Source organism: Pseudophryne corroboree, chromosome 7 (genome assembly GCF_028390025.1).
Source record: "Pseudophryne corroboree isolate aPseCor3 chromosome 7, aPseCor3.hap2, whole genome shotgun sequence".
Lineage (NCBI taxonomy): Eukaryota > Metazoa > Chordata > Amphibia > Anura > Myobatrachidae > Pseudophryne > Pseudophryne corroboree.
In genome coordinates, this window is record NC_086450.1 from 302,549,873 (window position 1) to 302,563,404 (window position 13,532).

Consider the following 13,532-nt stretch of genomic DNA (forward strand, 5'->3'; position numbering starts at 1 on the left):
GCTAAAGGAAGAAAAAAAGAAAGACTCTGTGTTGGGGCACGCTTAGAAATTTGTAATAAATTTATTAAAACTTAACTTTTAATTAATAACAGATAAGAATGAAGAGTTTGATACAAAAAAAATGTTCAAATGCACAAAAATATACAACAAGAGATTTATTTGTAAGTAATATACAGATAGATTAAATTAAAGAAATCCACATGAGGAAAAGGTGGATAATATGCTGTTAGGGGTCAAACTTAATTGACAAAATCACTAAATAGGAATCAGGATAAGCCTGATACGAGATTAGGAGCACCTGTGGTGAAAAATATATAGAAAAACAAATTTGTGCCTAAGTTAATAAAAAAATCAATAATAAAGGTACAGGTAAAAGACATATACATATAATCACTACAGTGATAATGGTAGGTAGATACCTGATCTAAATACCTCATTAATTATAAATTAAGGGCACAGAAGTATAATTCATAATTGAGTTGTCAAATGACAAATGGTAATCACCTGGTAGAGGATTTGTTTGCTGAAAAAATGTATCCTTAATGAGAATGGAGCATTTAAAAAAATGTTTTGATATCAAAGGCATTGAAAGATAAACAAAAAAGCAAAACCAAAATTAGAAGGTTTGCAGAGAAATAATCAAGATATAGGATAGGAAGATTCAGAAGTTGCTCTAACACTTTTGCTGTTTGTGATCAGAGGTCACATCATTACTGCACCTGATATTCCCAAGAGGTCACCCTACTGGGTACTAATCAGGCTTGCCAACGCTTAGCTTCCAAGATCGGATGAGATTGGGTGTTGCCGCTGAAATATGGCAGTAATAGAAACACTAGGACACAAATGAGAGAGTGTAATAAATAATGAGCAACATAGGGTACTTCTGCTGTCCAGTTTCTAGCGTAGATTCTCTGTTACTGCAAGCATTGCAGAGAGTGGTCTCGCATCTGGATGAGAGGGTACTGAAATATGAGTAAGATAGGTGAAGAATAGGGAGGGGACCCCGCCTTCTGCTGTCCACTGTCTTATAAATTTATAGCGGACAGTGGATGAGAGAGGTGGGTTGGGCTCGCCTATTGAAAAGAAAAAGGGGGTTGATGGTGATATAGTGTGATCACAAAGTTCAGAAATTAGCAGGCTATAATGCTAAGTCAAAAGACCATGGAGTTAGTAATTAAATAGAGAAAGGGAAATAAACTCAAGCTGCATAGTGATAGCTAAGAGTTACCAACTTGCTACAGGGTCCTGTTACACAGGAAAAGTGCTGAGAAAACATTTTGCATTTTAAGGGAAAAACAAAAAATAGTTTTAAAACAGATTTACAATTAAGGATCAGGTTTGCAAACAAAGAGAAAGCAGTATTGGTTGTATGTCAATATCAGTTAAATAACATGATAATAGGAGTCCCAATGGGCACATACAATACCAGGGGATACCATAAGGTGATCTGAACTAAGGAAAGTTCAGCATCACTGAGCACAGACGGACCGTTTCACCAGGGTGGCTTGTTCACTGTGTCAGGGCATTGGGGAGGGCTGCCGTATTGAAGGTAAAGGGGGGAGGAGACAGAGGAGGCTTGGCGTAATTCTGGATACAGATTGGTTGAAGCCCGGAAGTCCATAGTGACATCATCCTCGTTTTGAAAGGATTGTACTAATAAATAAAACTAATAACTGGCGTCTGTTCTTACACCTAGAATGTGAAGTCATTAGGGGGTGGCTTCCATAAGGTTTGATCACTCAAATGGTCTGCATATTATGATCCCGCTATCGCGTCCGACCGGAAGTGTCGCCCTTAGCCGGAAGTCACGTGGTCGCGTGTGTTCGAGAATTCGCGTTTGGCCCGGAGTGACGTCAATCCGGAAGTCATATCATTCGATTACACTGAGGAGCTTGAGTTGCTAGGTAACTGTTGTTAGGTAACCAGGTACGCGGAAAAGGTTCTTGTCAAAACTAATAGTGATGTGATGCGTTCGTGCAGATTAGTAGCTCATCTGATTGCCATAGCATGCATAAGTTTAACGGATCTTCAGGGCTTAAATGAAATAGGAAACACTGGAAAAAATGAACAGAAATGTTAAAACTCCAAGAAGCAAAATATATAATGGGGAAATGGGAAAAACACTGATTAGTTAAGGTTTGGTGACTGATGTCAAACACAAACAAAAGATGAATCTGAGAAGACGATAAATCTAAAAAGGAACATAAATATTGTTAATGGAATAATAAAAATATAAATACAAATATAACAAAAAACTACAGCAAAAGCGGCTTTAAGATGTGGAATCGGCAATGTTGTTATGATAAAACAGCCTATCATGATTGGGCTGTAGGATTAATGTGTAGATTCCCTCAATGTGAGAGTAAAAATGGTTGTGGTAGGATTACAAGGCCTAATGATTTAAAATAATAGTGACATAATTCGTATGATAAATGAGGAAATAAGGTATAGAAGTAAAAGTGAAAAAGATGGGTGGGGTCCTAGTGGGGCTGTGTGAAAAAAAGGTTGGGTAAGTGTATATGATAACCGAGAGTTTCGGTGAGTTATAAAAGATGCCAGTGATGATGGCTGGGTGTGAGAAACGGGGGGGGGGAGAAAAGGAAAAGGGGAAGAGGAGATAGGGGGAAGGAATAGATTAGGAGAAGGAGAAAGATCGGTTAATTGTTATGAGAGAAAGAAAAAGTGATATTTGGTAGTGTATGTATTGCTTAGTGAAAAAGGTGTGTGGGAGAATTTTTTAAAGAATAGCCGCATAGTTTATGTATTCATTCATGCCTTTGGGCGCTAGGCAATCCAGTTTGAAAGTCCACTCAGATTCATGTCTCAGTAGCTCTTTCATAAGGTCACCACCACGTATTCCCAAGCTGATCTGCTCTAGTCCAAAGGCTTTCAAGTCATTCGGGTTACTCCCATGGTGATAATGGAAGTGCCGAGCGACAGAGGTCAATTTTTTGTGTTTTGAGAGATCGATTGAGGCGTTCCTCACAGATCCAACATGTTCTAAGATGCGTTGTTTGAGGGCTCTTGTAGTAATGCCCACATATTTCATGTCGCAACTGCAGTGGATGCAGTACACAACTCCAATAGCATTGCAGTTGATAAATTGTTCAATGGTGAGTAAGTTGTCATAGCGGTCTCGTATGGTGGACATTTTGGTCATATGTGAACATGCTTTGCAATTTCCGCAAGGAAAGGAACCTTTGAGAGTTGTGTTTTTCTTTGGATTCTTGGTGAAGTGGCTACTGGTCAGTCTATCCTTGAGATTTCTGGATCGTCTCCAGCTCATGGATACCTTCTGTCCTATAGTCTTGGAAAGATCCTCATCCAGGTGTAGAATTGACCAATGTTTGTCAATGGATTCTTTGATCAATTTCCACTCCTTACAGAAGGTTCCCACAAATCTTAGGGTGTTATCTTGTACAGATGGATTCACAATTTTCTTGTTAGGGAAAATCAAGGTGTTCCTTGGTATTTGATTAGTATGCCATCTTGCTCTTTTGATAGAGCGATGGCTGTAGCCTCGTTCTAGTAGTCTTGAGGTAAGTTCGTTACTCTTCAGTCTGAAGGTGTTGGGATCTGAGCAGTTCCTTTTAAGGCGCAAAAACTCCCCTTTGGGGATATTTGTGATGGTGGGTTGAAAATGTGAACTAGTTTGATGAAGAAGACTATTGGTAGCTGTGGTTTTTCGATACAGTTCAGTTTGTATAAGACCATCCGAGGCTTTGTATATATTGAGATCCAGAAAAGATACTTGATTGGTGCTGATATGGTGTGTGAGCTTGAGGTTGATGTTATTGCAGTTTAATACTTCAGTGAAAGATAGTAGTAGTTTCTCATCGCCTTCCCAGATCAGGATGATGTCATCAATGTAGCGCCACCAAGCTACGTTGTGTCGAGTGAAATTGTCATTGTCAGGATGCATGACAATTTCTCTTTCCCACCAACCTAAATAAAGGTTGGCGTAAGTGGGGGCACAGGCGGCACCCATCGCTGTGCCCCGGGTCGGAAGGAAAAAGTGGTCGTTGAAGGTAAAATAATTGCGAGTTAATACAAATTCCAGAAGTTCAATCAGAAAGTTGTGAAATTCGCTGTCATCGGCCATACCAAGGAAATACTGCACAGCTCGTACGCCCACCTGATGATTGATGCTGGTGTATAAAGATTCAACATCAAGAGTAACCAAAAGGTGGTTAGCATCCAGTTTGATGTCATGTAATTTTTTAAGTACATCAGTGGTGTCCCTCAAATATGAGGGAAGGTTGAGCACATGTTGTCGCAGGTGTAAGTCCAAGAAGAAGCTAGGTTTTTCAAGTAATCCCCCTTGCCCAGATACAATGGGGCGCCCAGGTGGGACATTGATATTTTTATGTATTTTGGGCAGTAGATAAAGGGTGGGAGTTTTGGGTTTGTCAGTCGTGAGATAAATCTTTTCTTCTTTAGTGAGAGTGCCCATAGAGTGAGCGCGATCCAAAATCCTATTAAGGGCAATCCTGAAATTATCTGTGGGGTCAAAGGGTATACGTTTGTAGCATTGTGTGTCTCCTAGCTGTCTCATGGCCTCAGTAGTATACATTACTTTCGGCCATAATACCACATTACCCACTTTGTCGGAAGGTTTAATTACTATGTCCGTCCAGGATAGTATCTCCCGTAGGGTTTTGCGTTCTGTGGTATTGAGATTGTCTCCATAATTGGGGTTCTTCCTAGATTGTAAATATATTTTGTCTAAATCTCTGGAGACAAGTTCTTGAAAAATCTTTATTTCGGCTGAGAGGTGTTCGGGAGGGAAAAAGGCCGACTTATTCTTACATAATGGTCTGGACTGCTTGGCTGTAGGATCTTGGTTAGACTCTTGCAGTTCTTCCAGAGTGTTGATGGCTTCTAACTCTTCAGTGGTCAAGGATTGAGAGAAAGAGGTTGCGTCTGGATCCAAATTTGTTAGAGGCAAAGTTCGAGAAGCAAAAAAAAATTTTAGAAGTAGTTTACGTCCAAAGAGTTTTAGATCTTTTTCCCATGCGAAGCGATTTAAGTGTTGAGAGGGTGAGAAGGAGAGTCCCTTTGTAAATATCTTAATGTGATCATCAGTCAAAATTCTATTAGATAGGTTGATCACTTTAAGGTGGTCAGTTATTTCCTCCGGTTGGTTCTGATGGGATATCTCGGTGGTCCCGGTTGCTGCCATTCTGTTTGATCTCGCTGATTTTTTGCTCCCCCTCCTCGTCTTCCTCTTTGACGGAATTTTGGTTTTCCCCACCCCTGGGCTGATGTGTTGGCGCTGAGATCGTCTCGAAAGTTATATAAATCGACCTCCCTATCACCTGAATCTGGGGGGTCTTCACCTCCGGATGATTCTGCTTCTGATGAGGAGTACCTGTCCTGGAATTTGGAGTATTCCCTGCGTGTGTTAGTGTTCTTCCAGTGAAAGACGTTGCCAGTCTTGAAGTCTTTTATATCCCGAATGAATTTGTGTTTTTTTCTATCAGTAATCCTTTGTTCATAAGGTTCTAGATCCTTTTTGATTTTTTTAAAAGTTTCTTGAAATTTGGCATTTTTTTCCCATTCCTCCAAATTTTTGGTGAGTTCTTCTATTTCTTTCTCACAGTCATTACGTACCAGATGGTTATGTTTAAGTAACACAGAGCTGCAAGATACAGCAATGGCCTACTGTACTGTACAACTATATACTGTTGGTCACCAAAATGCAGCACACTGAGCACAGATATGGAGCTTTTCAGGCAGAGAACGTCGATATTTGCAGCACACTGAGCACAGATATTTGCAGAACACTGAGCACAGATATTTGCAGCATACTGAGCACAGATATGGTGCTTTTCAGGCAGAGAACGTAGCCATGTCCTCTCCGTTCAATCTCCAATGCACGAGTGAAAATGGCGGCGACACGCGGCTCTTTATATAGAATACGAATATCGTGAGAATCCAACAGCCGGATGATGACATTCGCCCGCATTCGGGTTAACCGAGCAAGGCGGGAGGATCTCGACGAACCGAACCCGCTCATCTCTAATTTAAACAAAACAAAATCTAAGCAACAGATTACTTGTTTCACAGTGCAGCAATATAACAATATAATCAGTGACCACATGTGATGCCTAGGGGGGGAAATTCACTAAAGGCAAATACTGATTGAAGAGATATGTGCTGAGCGATCTTGACACAGGCCACTCAGCACACATCTCTTCCCCCGCTCAGCACAGCGCGATGTGCTGAGAGAAGGGGGGGGGCAATGGGGGGCCACTCACTTCACACAGCGCTGAAGTGAGCGACCCGCTAGATTGAGCCTGCATGCAGGCTCAATCTAGCACCGGTGTTAGCTATCGCTGGGGGGCATACACACAACAGATCCGTGCTCAAAATCTAAGCAATCTAGTCAGATTGCTTACATTATAAACACGGATCTATCCGTATGTACCCCCCTTGAGAATTTATTTTGGCTGAGATTGCAAATTGCCCTTAACTACAGTTCAGTTGGAACCTACCTGTAGTGGGTAGACAATTCTATCTAGCAGCCATGGGTGGTGCAATGGAAAGTTGTGGGTCACCTCCCTTTTGGAGACTGATGATTTTGTGCTGCCTGTATGTTCTTTGCAGGAGGGCCCAGTGCCATGCAAAAATAAGGAGAGGTAAATCAAGTTGTATTGGGAACAGTTCACTCACATTGTTTAATTAGAGCTAACTTGTTGCAATACTTTCTCATCCATCCATTTTTTTCCCAATCAATTACTTTATACAAATCATTAGCATCTGAATGGTTGGTTTGTTTAAGACAATTTAATATAATGTGTTGTTGCTTATGTGTTGCCATTAATGACAAAGTGACTTAATATAACCTAATGAAGTATAAAAAAAACCTGTGAGTAATGTTAGCTGTTAGTTCAGTGACAGTACACAACACACATGCATAATGAAATACAGCATTAATGTATACAGGTAGAATATAATGCAAGGGTTACTGTACTTGTACCATTTATGAACAGTCTAAATTGAGAACAATAGCATACACATTCTCAAACATGTCTATTTCACACTATTTCTGGATTGATTTGTGTATAAGCATATCTCATATACACTTGATGCAAACCTGGCATGTACAGTATGATACTTTTACAGAGCTGCATGCAGCTTGAGGGTGAATAACTAAGCATAATCTGTATACTGTATGTATTACTCAGTAGCGGATCTTGCCACGGGCAAGCAGGACTTTTGGCCGGGGTGCAGCCTTCCGGAGGGCACCGGCGCCATCTGGAGGGCACCGCACCATGGCAAGATCCGCTGCTGCAGTGCCCCCCGCTGCCCGCTCTGTCCCGCTGGCTCTGTCCCGCTGCCGCTGCCTGCTGTGAAGGGAAACTAGATGTTATGCGTCTAGTTTCCCTTCGTGGAGAGGACCTTTACTGTGCGGTGCGCGATGACGTCATTTCAGCGGCGCTACTACTGTACAGGGGGTGTAACTGACCACGCCCCCTATATGAAGCCACGCCCCTATTGCCGCCCGGGGGCGCAAAAAGCCCCTGAACCGACCCTGGTATTACTGAGCACATTGTATAAATATTTTATTTTATATGCAACCAAAAACAGTGTCAGACCCATGTACCTTTACAAATTCTCCTACAATAAATCCATCATTCTATCTCCAGTTCTTTGAATAAAAATTTCAAACAGTTATCATTTCATTTCCTTTAACTAGTGCAGTTAATTTAATAATTCCAAAAGCCCAATTTGCAATATAGAAGCCAACACATACAGGTAGCAGAACTGTTATACAGTCAAATAGCCAATAATATACTAATGTTGTGTCTATTTCAGTATACATAATGTGCAGCATACAGGAGTGGACTAGAGCTCTAGAATGACCCTGGCATTGAAGTCATGGTCAAGGCTCACGGGGATGTGGTTTATCGGAATGCCCCTGTGTCTCTGTATGCTGGGCGGCCAAGCAAAGCCCCGGGAGGCTGCACTGCTCCGCCAACCCCTGTCCCATGTGCCAGGGAGCTGAGCAGTGCACCAAGAGGCTGTGCTGCTTGCCCATCCCTGGTCTATGTGTGGCTATCAGCCCTACTGACATTTGCAAGAAGTTCCAGATGGCCAGTATAACAGTCTTAAAAGCCATCATAATAGTTGAAACATCCATAGCTCTGGAAGGTTTCCTCAATTTTGTTTCAGATTTTGGGACAGATGTACTAAACCTTAGAGAGTGATAAAGTAGAGAGAGATAAAGTATCAGCCTATCAGTTCCTGACTGCCATGTTACAAGCTGTGTTTAAAAAATTACAGTTACAGTGGGAGCTGATTGGCTGGTAGTTTACAGTACAGTGTCTCTCTCCACTTAATCATTTTACAAGGCATAATACATCTACATATCCCAGTAGCTTAAGCTCAGCAAGGAGATAAAGGGGGTAATTCAGAGTTGATCACAGCAGCAAATTTTTTAGCAAAACCATGTGCACTGCAGGTGGGGCAGATAGAACATGTGCAGAGAGAGTTAGATTTGGGTGGGTTTTTTTGTTTCTGTGCTGGGTAAATACTGGCTGTTTTATTTTTACACTCCACTTTAGATTTCAGGTTGATCACACCCCATGCAAATCTAACTTTATCTGCACATGTTATATCTCCCCACCCCACAGTGCACATGGTTTTGCCCAACTGCTAACAAATTTGCTGCTGCGATCAACTCCCCCAAAGTGAAGTTTTTTTAGTTATTGACTTTTAAGATTTTAGCTAGTTTATTAACCTAGTGAATAGTCCTCTATAGAGTTGATGATGTAGTGCAAATGCACAAGACATCTGCAGTAACTGTGTAGGAAAAAAAAAACTGTGTTCCCTAATGCACACCGAGTGAATAATATTACTACATAATAATAGTAAGATAATACGGAGATCTTAGTTGCGTATATCTGCAGATATAGGGTTAAGCCCCCAGGCCGATCGACAAGGCTTCTCCGTCACTGGGGGTCCCTAATACTAGGTATGGGCCTGGGGTGAAGGACCCCACGATGTCGGCACAGGTCGGCCACCCCAGGTCAGCACACAGGTGAGTATTAATAGGGGTTAATAAGAAGCACAGAAGTGCTATGTAAGGGGTGTGATTAAAATAATATATACAAAGTGATAGGAAAAATAATAAGTGTTAATAAAGTGTTAGGGTGTGCCGACCTGAAGCAGCCCAGCCATACCGACACAGGGGCCACCGCACCCCACACCCACCCCATAAATAATTACAAATATATCTGGGTTAAATTCCCAGTGTAAGGCCACATGGTAATGGCACCTACAGCATCTGAGAGCCAGCTTACCTGGGGATACCCCTGGCTTCCCCTATGGCACTTCTGGAGTCAGCAATCCCTCCTAATGCTGACCCATTTATGCCTCTCTATATACAATACACAAAGTGGAAAGCTGCTCAATCAGATTGTAATGTCACTCAGGTGCTAAAAGGGGAGGGGTAATTCTGTGTAGGAAAAAAAACTGTGTTCCCTAATGCACACCGAGTGAATAATATTACTACATAATAATAGTAAGATAATACGGAGATCTTAGTTGCGTATATCTGCAGATATAGGGTTAAGCCCCCAGGCCGATCGACAAGGCTTCTCCGTCACTGGGGGTCCCTAATACTAGGTATGGGCCTGGGGTGCAGGACCCCACGATGTCGACACAGGTCGGCCACCCCAGGTCAGCACACAGGTGAGTATTAATAGGGGTTAATAAGAAGCACAGAAGTGCTATGTAAGGGGTGTGATTAAAATAATATATACAAAGTGATAGGAAAAATAATAAGTGTTAATAAAGTGTTAGGGTGTGCCGACCTGAAGCAGCCCAGCCATACCGACACAGGGGCCACCGCACCCCACACCCACCCCATAAATAATTACAAATATATCTGGGTTAAATTCCCAGTGTAAGGCCACATGGTAATGGCACCTACAGCATCTGAGAGCCAGCTTACCTGGGGATACCCCTGGCTTCCCCTATGGCACTTCTGGAGTCAGCAATCCCTCCTAATGCTGACCCATTTATGCCTCTCTATATACAATACATAAAGTGGAAAGCTGCTCAATCAGATTGTAATGTCACTCAGGTGCTAAAAGGGGAGGGGTAATTCTGTGTAGGAAAAAAAACTGTGTTCCCTAATGCACACCGAGTGAATAATATTACTACATAATAATAGTAAGATAATACGGAGATCTTAGTTGCGTATATCTGCAGATATAGGGTTAAGCCCCCAGGCCGATCGACAAGGCTTCTCCGTCACTGGGGGTCCCTAATACTAGGTATGGGCCTGGGGTGCAGGACCCCACGATGTCGACACAGGTCGGCCACCCCAGGTCAGCACACAGGTGAGTATTAATAGGGGTTAATAAGAAGCACAGAAGTGCTATGTAAGGGGTGTGATTAAAATAATATATACAAAGTGATAGGAAAAATAATAAGTGTTAATAAAGTGTTAGGGTGTGCCGACCTGAAGCAGCCCAGCCATACCGACACAGGGGCCACCGCACCCCACACCCACCCCATAAATAATTACAAATATATCTGGGTTAAATTCCCAGTGTAAGGCCACATGGTAATGGCACCTACAGCATCTGAGAGCCAGCTTACCTGGGGATACCCCTGGCTTCCCCTATGGCACTTCTGGAGTCAGCAATCCCTCCTAATGCTGACCCATTTATGCCTCTCTATATACAATACATAAAGTGGAAAGCTGCTCAATCAGATTGTAATGTCACTCAGGTGCTAAAAGGGGAGGGGTAATTCTGTGTAGGAAAAAAAACTGTGTTCCCTAATGCACACCGAGTGAATAATATTACTACATAATAATAGTAAGATAATACGGAGATCTTAGTTGCGTATATCTGCAGATATAGGGTTAAGCCCCCAGGCCGATCGACAAGGCTTCTCCGTCACTGGGGGTCCCTAATACTAGGTATGGGCCTGGGGTGCAGGACCCCACGATGTCGACACAGGTCGGCCACCCCAGGTCAGCACACAGGTGAGTATTAATAGGGGTTAATAAGAAGCGCAGAAGTGCTATGTAAGGGGTGTGATTAAAATAATATATACAAAGTGATAGGAAAAATAATAAGTGTTAATAAAGTGTTAGGGTGTGCCGACCTGAAGCAGCCCAGCCATACCGACACAGGGGCCACCGCACCCCACACTCACCCCATAAATAATTACAAATATATCTGGGTTAAATTCCCAGTGTAAGGCCACATGGTAATGGCACCTACAGCATCTGAGAGCCAGCTTACCTGGGGATACCCCTGGCTTCCCCTATGGCACTTCTGGAGTCAGCAATTCCTCCTAATGCTGACCCATTTATGCCTCTCTATATACAATACACAAAGTGGAAAGCTGCTCAATCAGATTGTAATGTCACTCAGGTGCTAAAAGGGGAGGGGTAATTCTGTGTAGGAAAAAAAAACTGTGTTCCCTAATGCACACCGAGTGAATAATATTACTACATAATAATAGTAAGATAATACGGAGATCTTAGTTGCGTATATCTGCAGATATAGGGTTAAGCCCCCAGGCCGATCGACAAGGCTTCTCCGTCACTGGGGGTCCCTAATACTAGGTATGGGCCTGGGGTGCAGGACCCCACGATGTCGACACAGTTCGGCCACCCCAGGTCAGCACACAGGTGAGTATTAATAGGGGTTAATAAGAAGCACAGAAGTGCTATGTAAGGGGTGTGATTAAAATAATATATACAAAGTGATAGGAAAAATAATAAGTGTTAATAAAGTGTTAGGGTGTGCCGACCTGAAGCAGCCCAGCCATACCGACACAGGGGCCACCGCACCCCACACCCACCCCATAAATAATTACAAATATATCTGGGTTAAATTCCCAGTGTAAGGCCACATGGTAATGGCACCTACAGCATCTGAGAGCCAGCTTACCTGGGGATACCCCTGGCTTCCCCTATGGCACTTCTGGAGTCAGCAATCCCTCCTAATGCTGACCCATTTATGCCTCTCTATATACAATACACAAAGTGGAAAGCTGCTCAATCAGATTGTAATGTCACTCAGGTGCTAAAAGGGGAGGGGTAATTCTGTGTAGGAAAAAAAACTGTGTTCCCTAATGCACACCGAGTGAATAATATTACTACATAATAATAGTAAGATAATACGGAGATCTTAGTTGCGTATATCTGCAGATATAGGGTTAAGCCCCCAGGCCGATCGACAAGGCTTCTCCGTCACTGGGGGTCCCTAATACTAGGTATGGGCCTGGGGTGCAGGACCCCACGATGTCGACACAGGTCGGCCACCCCAGGTCAGCACACAGGTGAGTATTAATAGGGGTTAATAAGAAGCACAGAAGTGCTATGTAAGGGGTGTGATTAAAATAATATATACAAAGTGATAGGAAAAATAATAAGTGTTAATAAAGTGTTAGGGTGTGCCGACCTGAAGCAGCCCAGCCATACCGACACAGGGGCCACCGCACCCCACACCCACCCCATAAATAATTACAAATATATCTGGGTTAAATTCCCAGTGTAAGGCCACATGGTAATGGCACCTACAGCATCTGAGAGCCAGCTTACCTGGGGATACCCCTGGCTTCCTCTATGGCACTTCTGGAGTCAGCAATTCCTCCTAATGCTGACCCATTTATGCCTCTCTATATACAATACACAAAGTGGAAAGCTGCTCAATCAGATTGTAATGTCACTCAGGTGCTAAAAGGGGAGGGGTAATTCTGTGTAGGAAAAAAAAACTGTGTTCCCTAATGCACACCGAGTGAATAATATTACTACATAATAATAGTAAGATAATACGGAGATCTTAGTTGCGTATATCTGCAGATATAGGGTTAAGCCCCCAGGCCGATCGACAAGGCTTCTCCGTCACTGGGGGTCCCTAATACTAGGTATGGGCCTGGGGTGCAGGACCCCACGATGTCGACACAGGTCGGCCACCCCAGGTCAGCACACAGGTGAGTATTAATAGGGGTTAATAAGAAGCACAGAAGTGCTATGTAAGGGGTGTGATTAAAATAATATATACAAAGTGATAGGAAAAATAATAAGTGTTAATAAAGTGTTAGGGTGTGCCGACCTGAAGCAGCCCAGCCATACCGACACAGGGGCCACCGCACCCCACACCCACCCCATAAATAATTACAAATATATCTGGGTTAAATTCCCAGTGTAAGGCCACATGGTAATGGCACCTACAGCATCTGAGAGCCAGCTTACCTGGGGATACCCCTGGCTTCCCCTATGGCACTTCTGGAGTCAGCAATCCCTCCTAATGCTGACCCATTTATGCCTCTCTATATACAATACACAAAGTGGAAAGCTGCTCAATCAGATTGTAATGTCACTCAGGTGCTAAAAGGGGAGGGGTAATTCTGTGTAGGAAAAAAAACTGTGTTCCCTAATGCACACCGAGTGAATAATATTACTACATAATAATAGTAAGATAATACGGAGATCTTAGTTGCGTATATCTGCAGATATAGGGTTAAGCCCCCAGGCCGATCGACAAGGCTTCTCCGTC

At 42.9% G+C, this 13,532-nt stretch overlaps 1 non-coding gene across 1 annotated transcript; it reads right to left on the minus strand.

The window, feature by feature from the left end:
• Positions 1 to 707: 707 nt before the first annotated feature.
• Positions 708 to 826, minus strand: LOC134947059 (5S ribosomal RNA). Its single transcript, XR_010182531.1, has one exon. It is a non-coding gene; the product is annotated as a 5S ribosomal RNA (ribosomal RNA).
• Between the last annotated feature and the right edge of the window lie 12,706 nt (positions 827 to 13,532).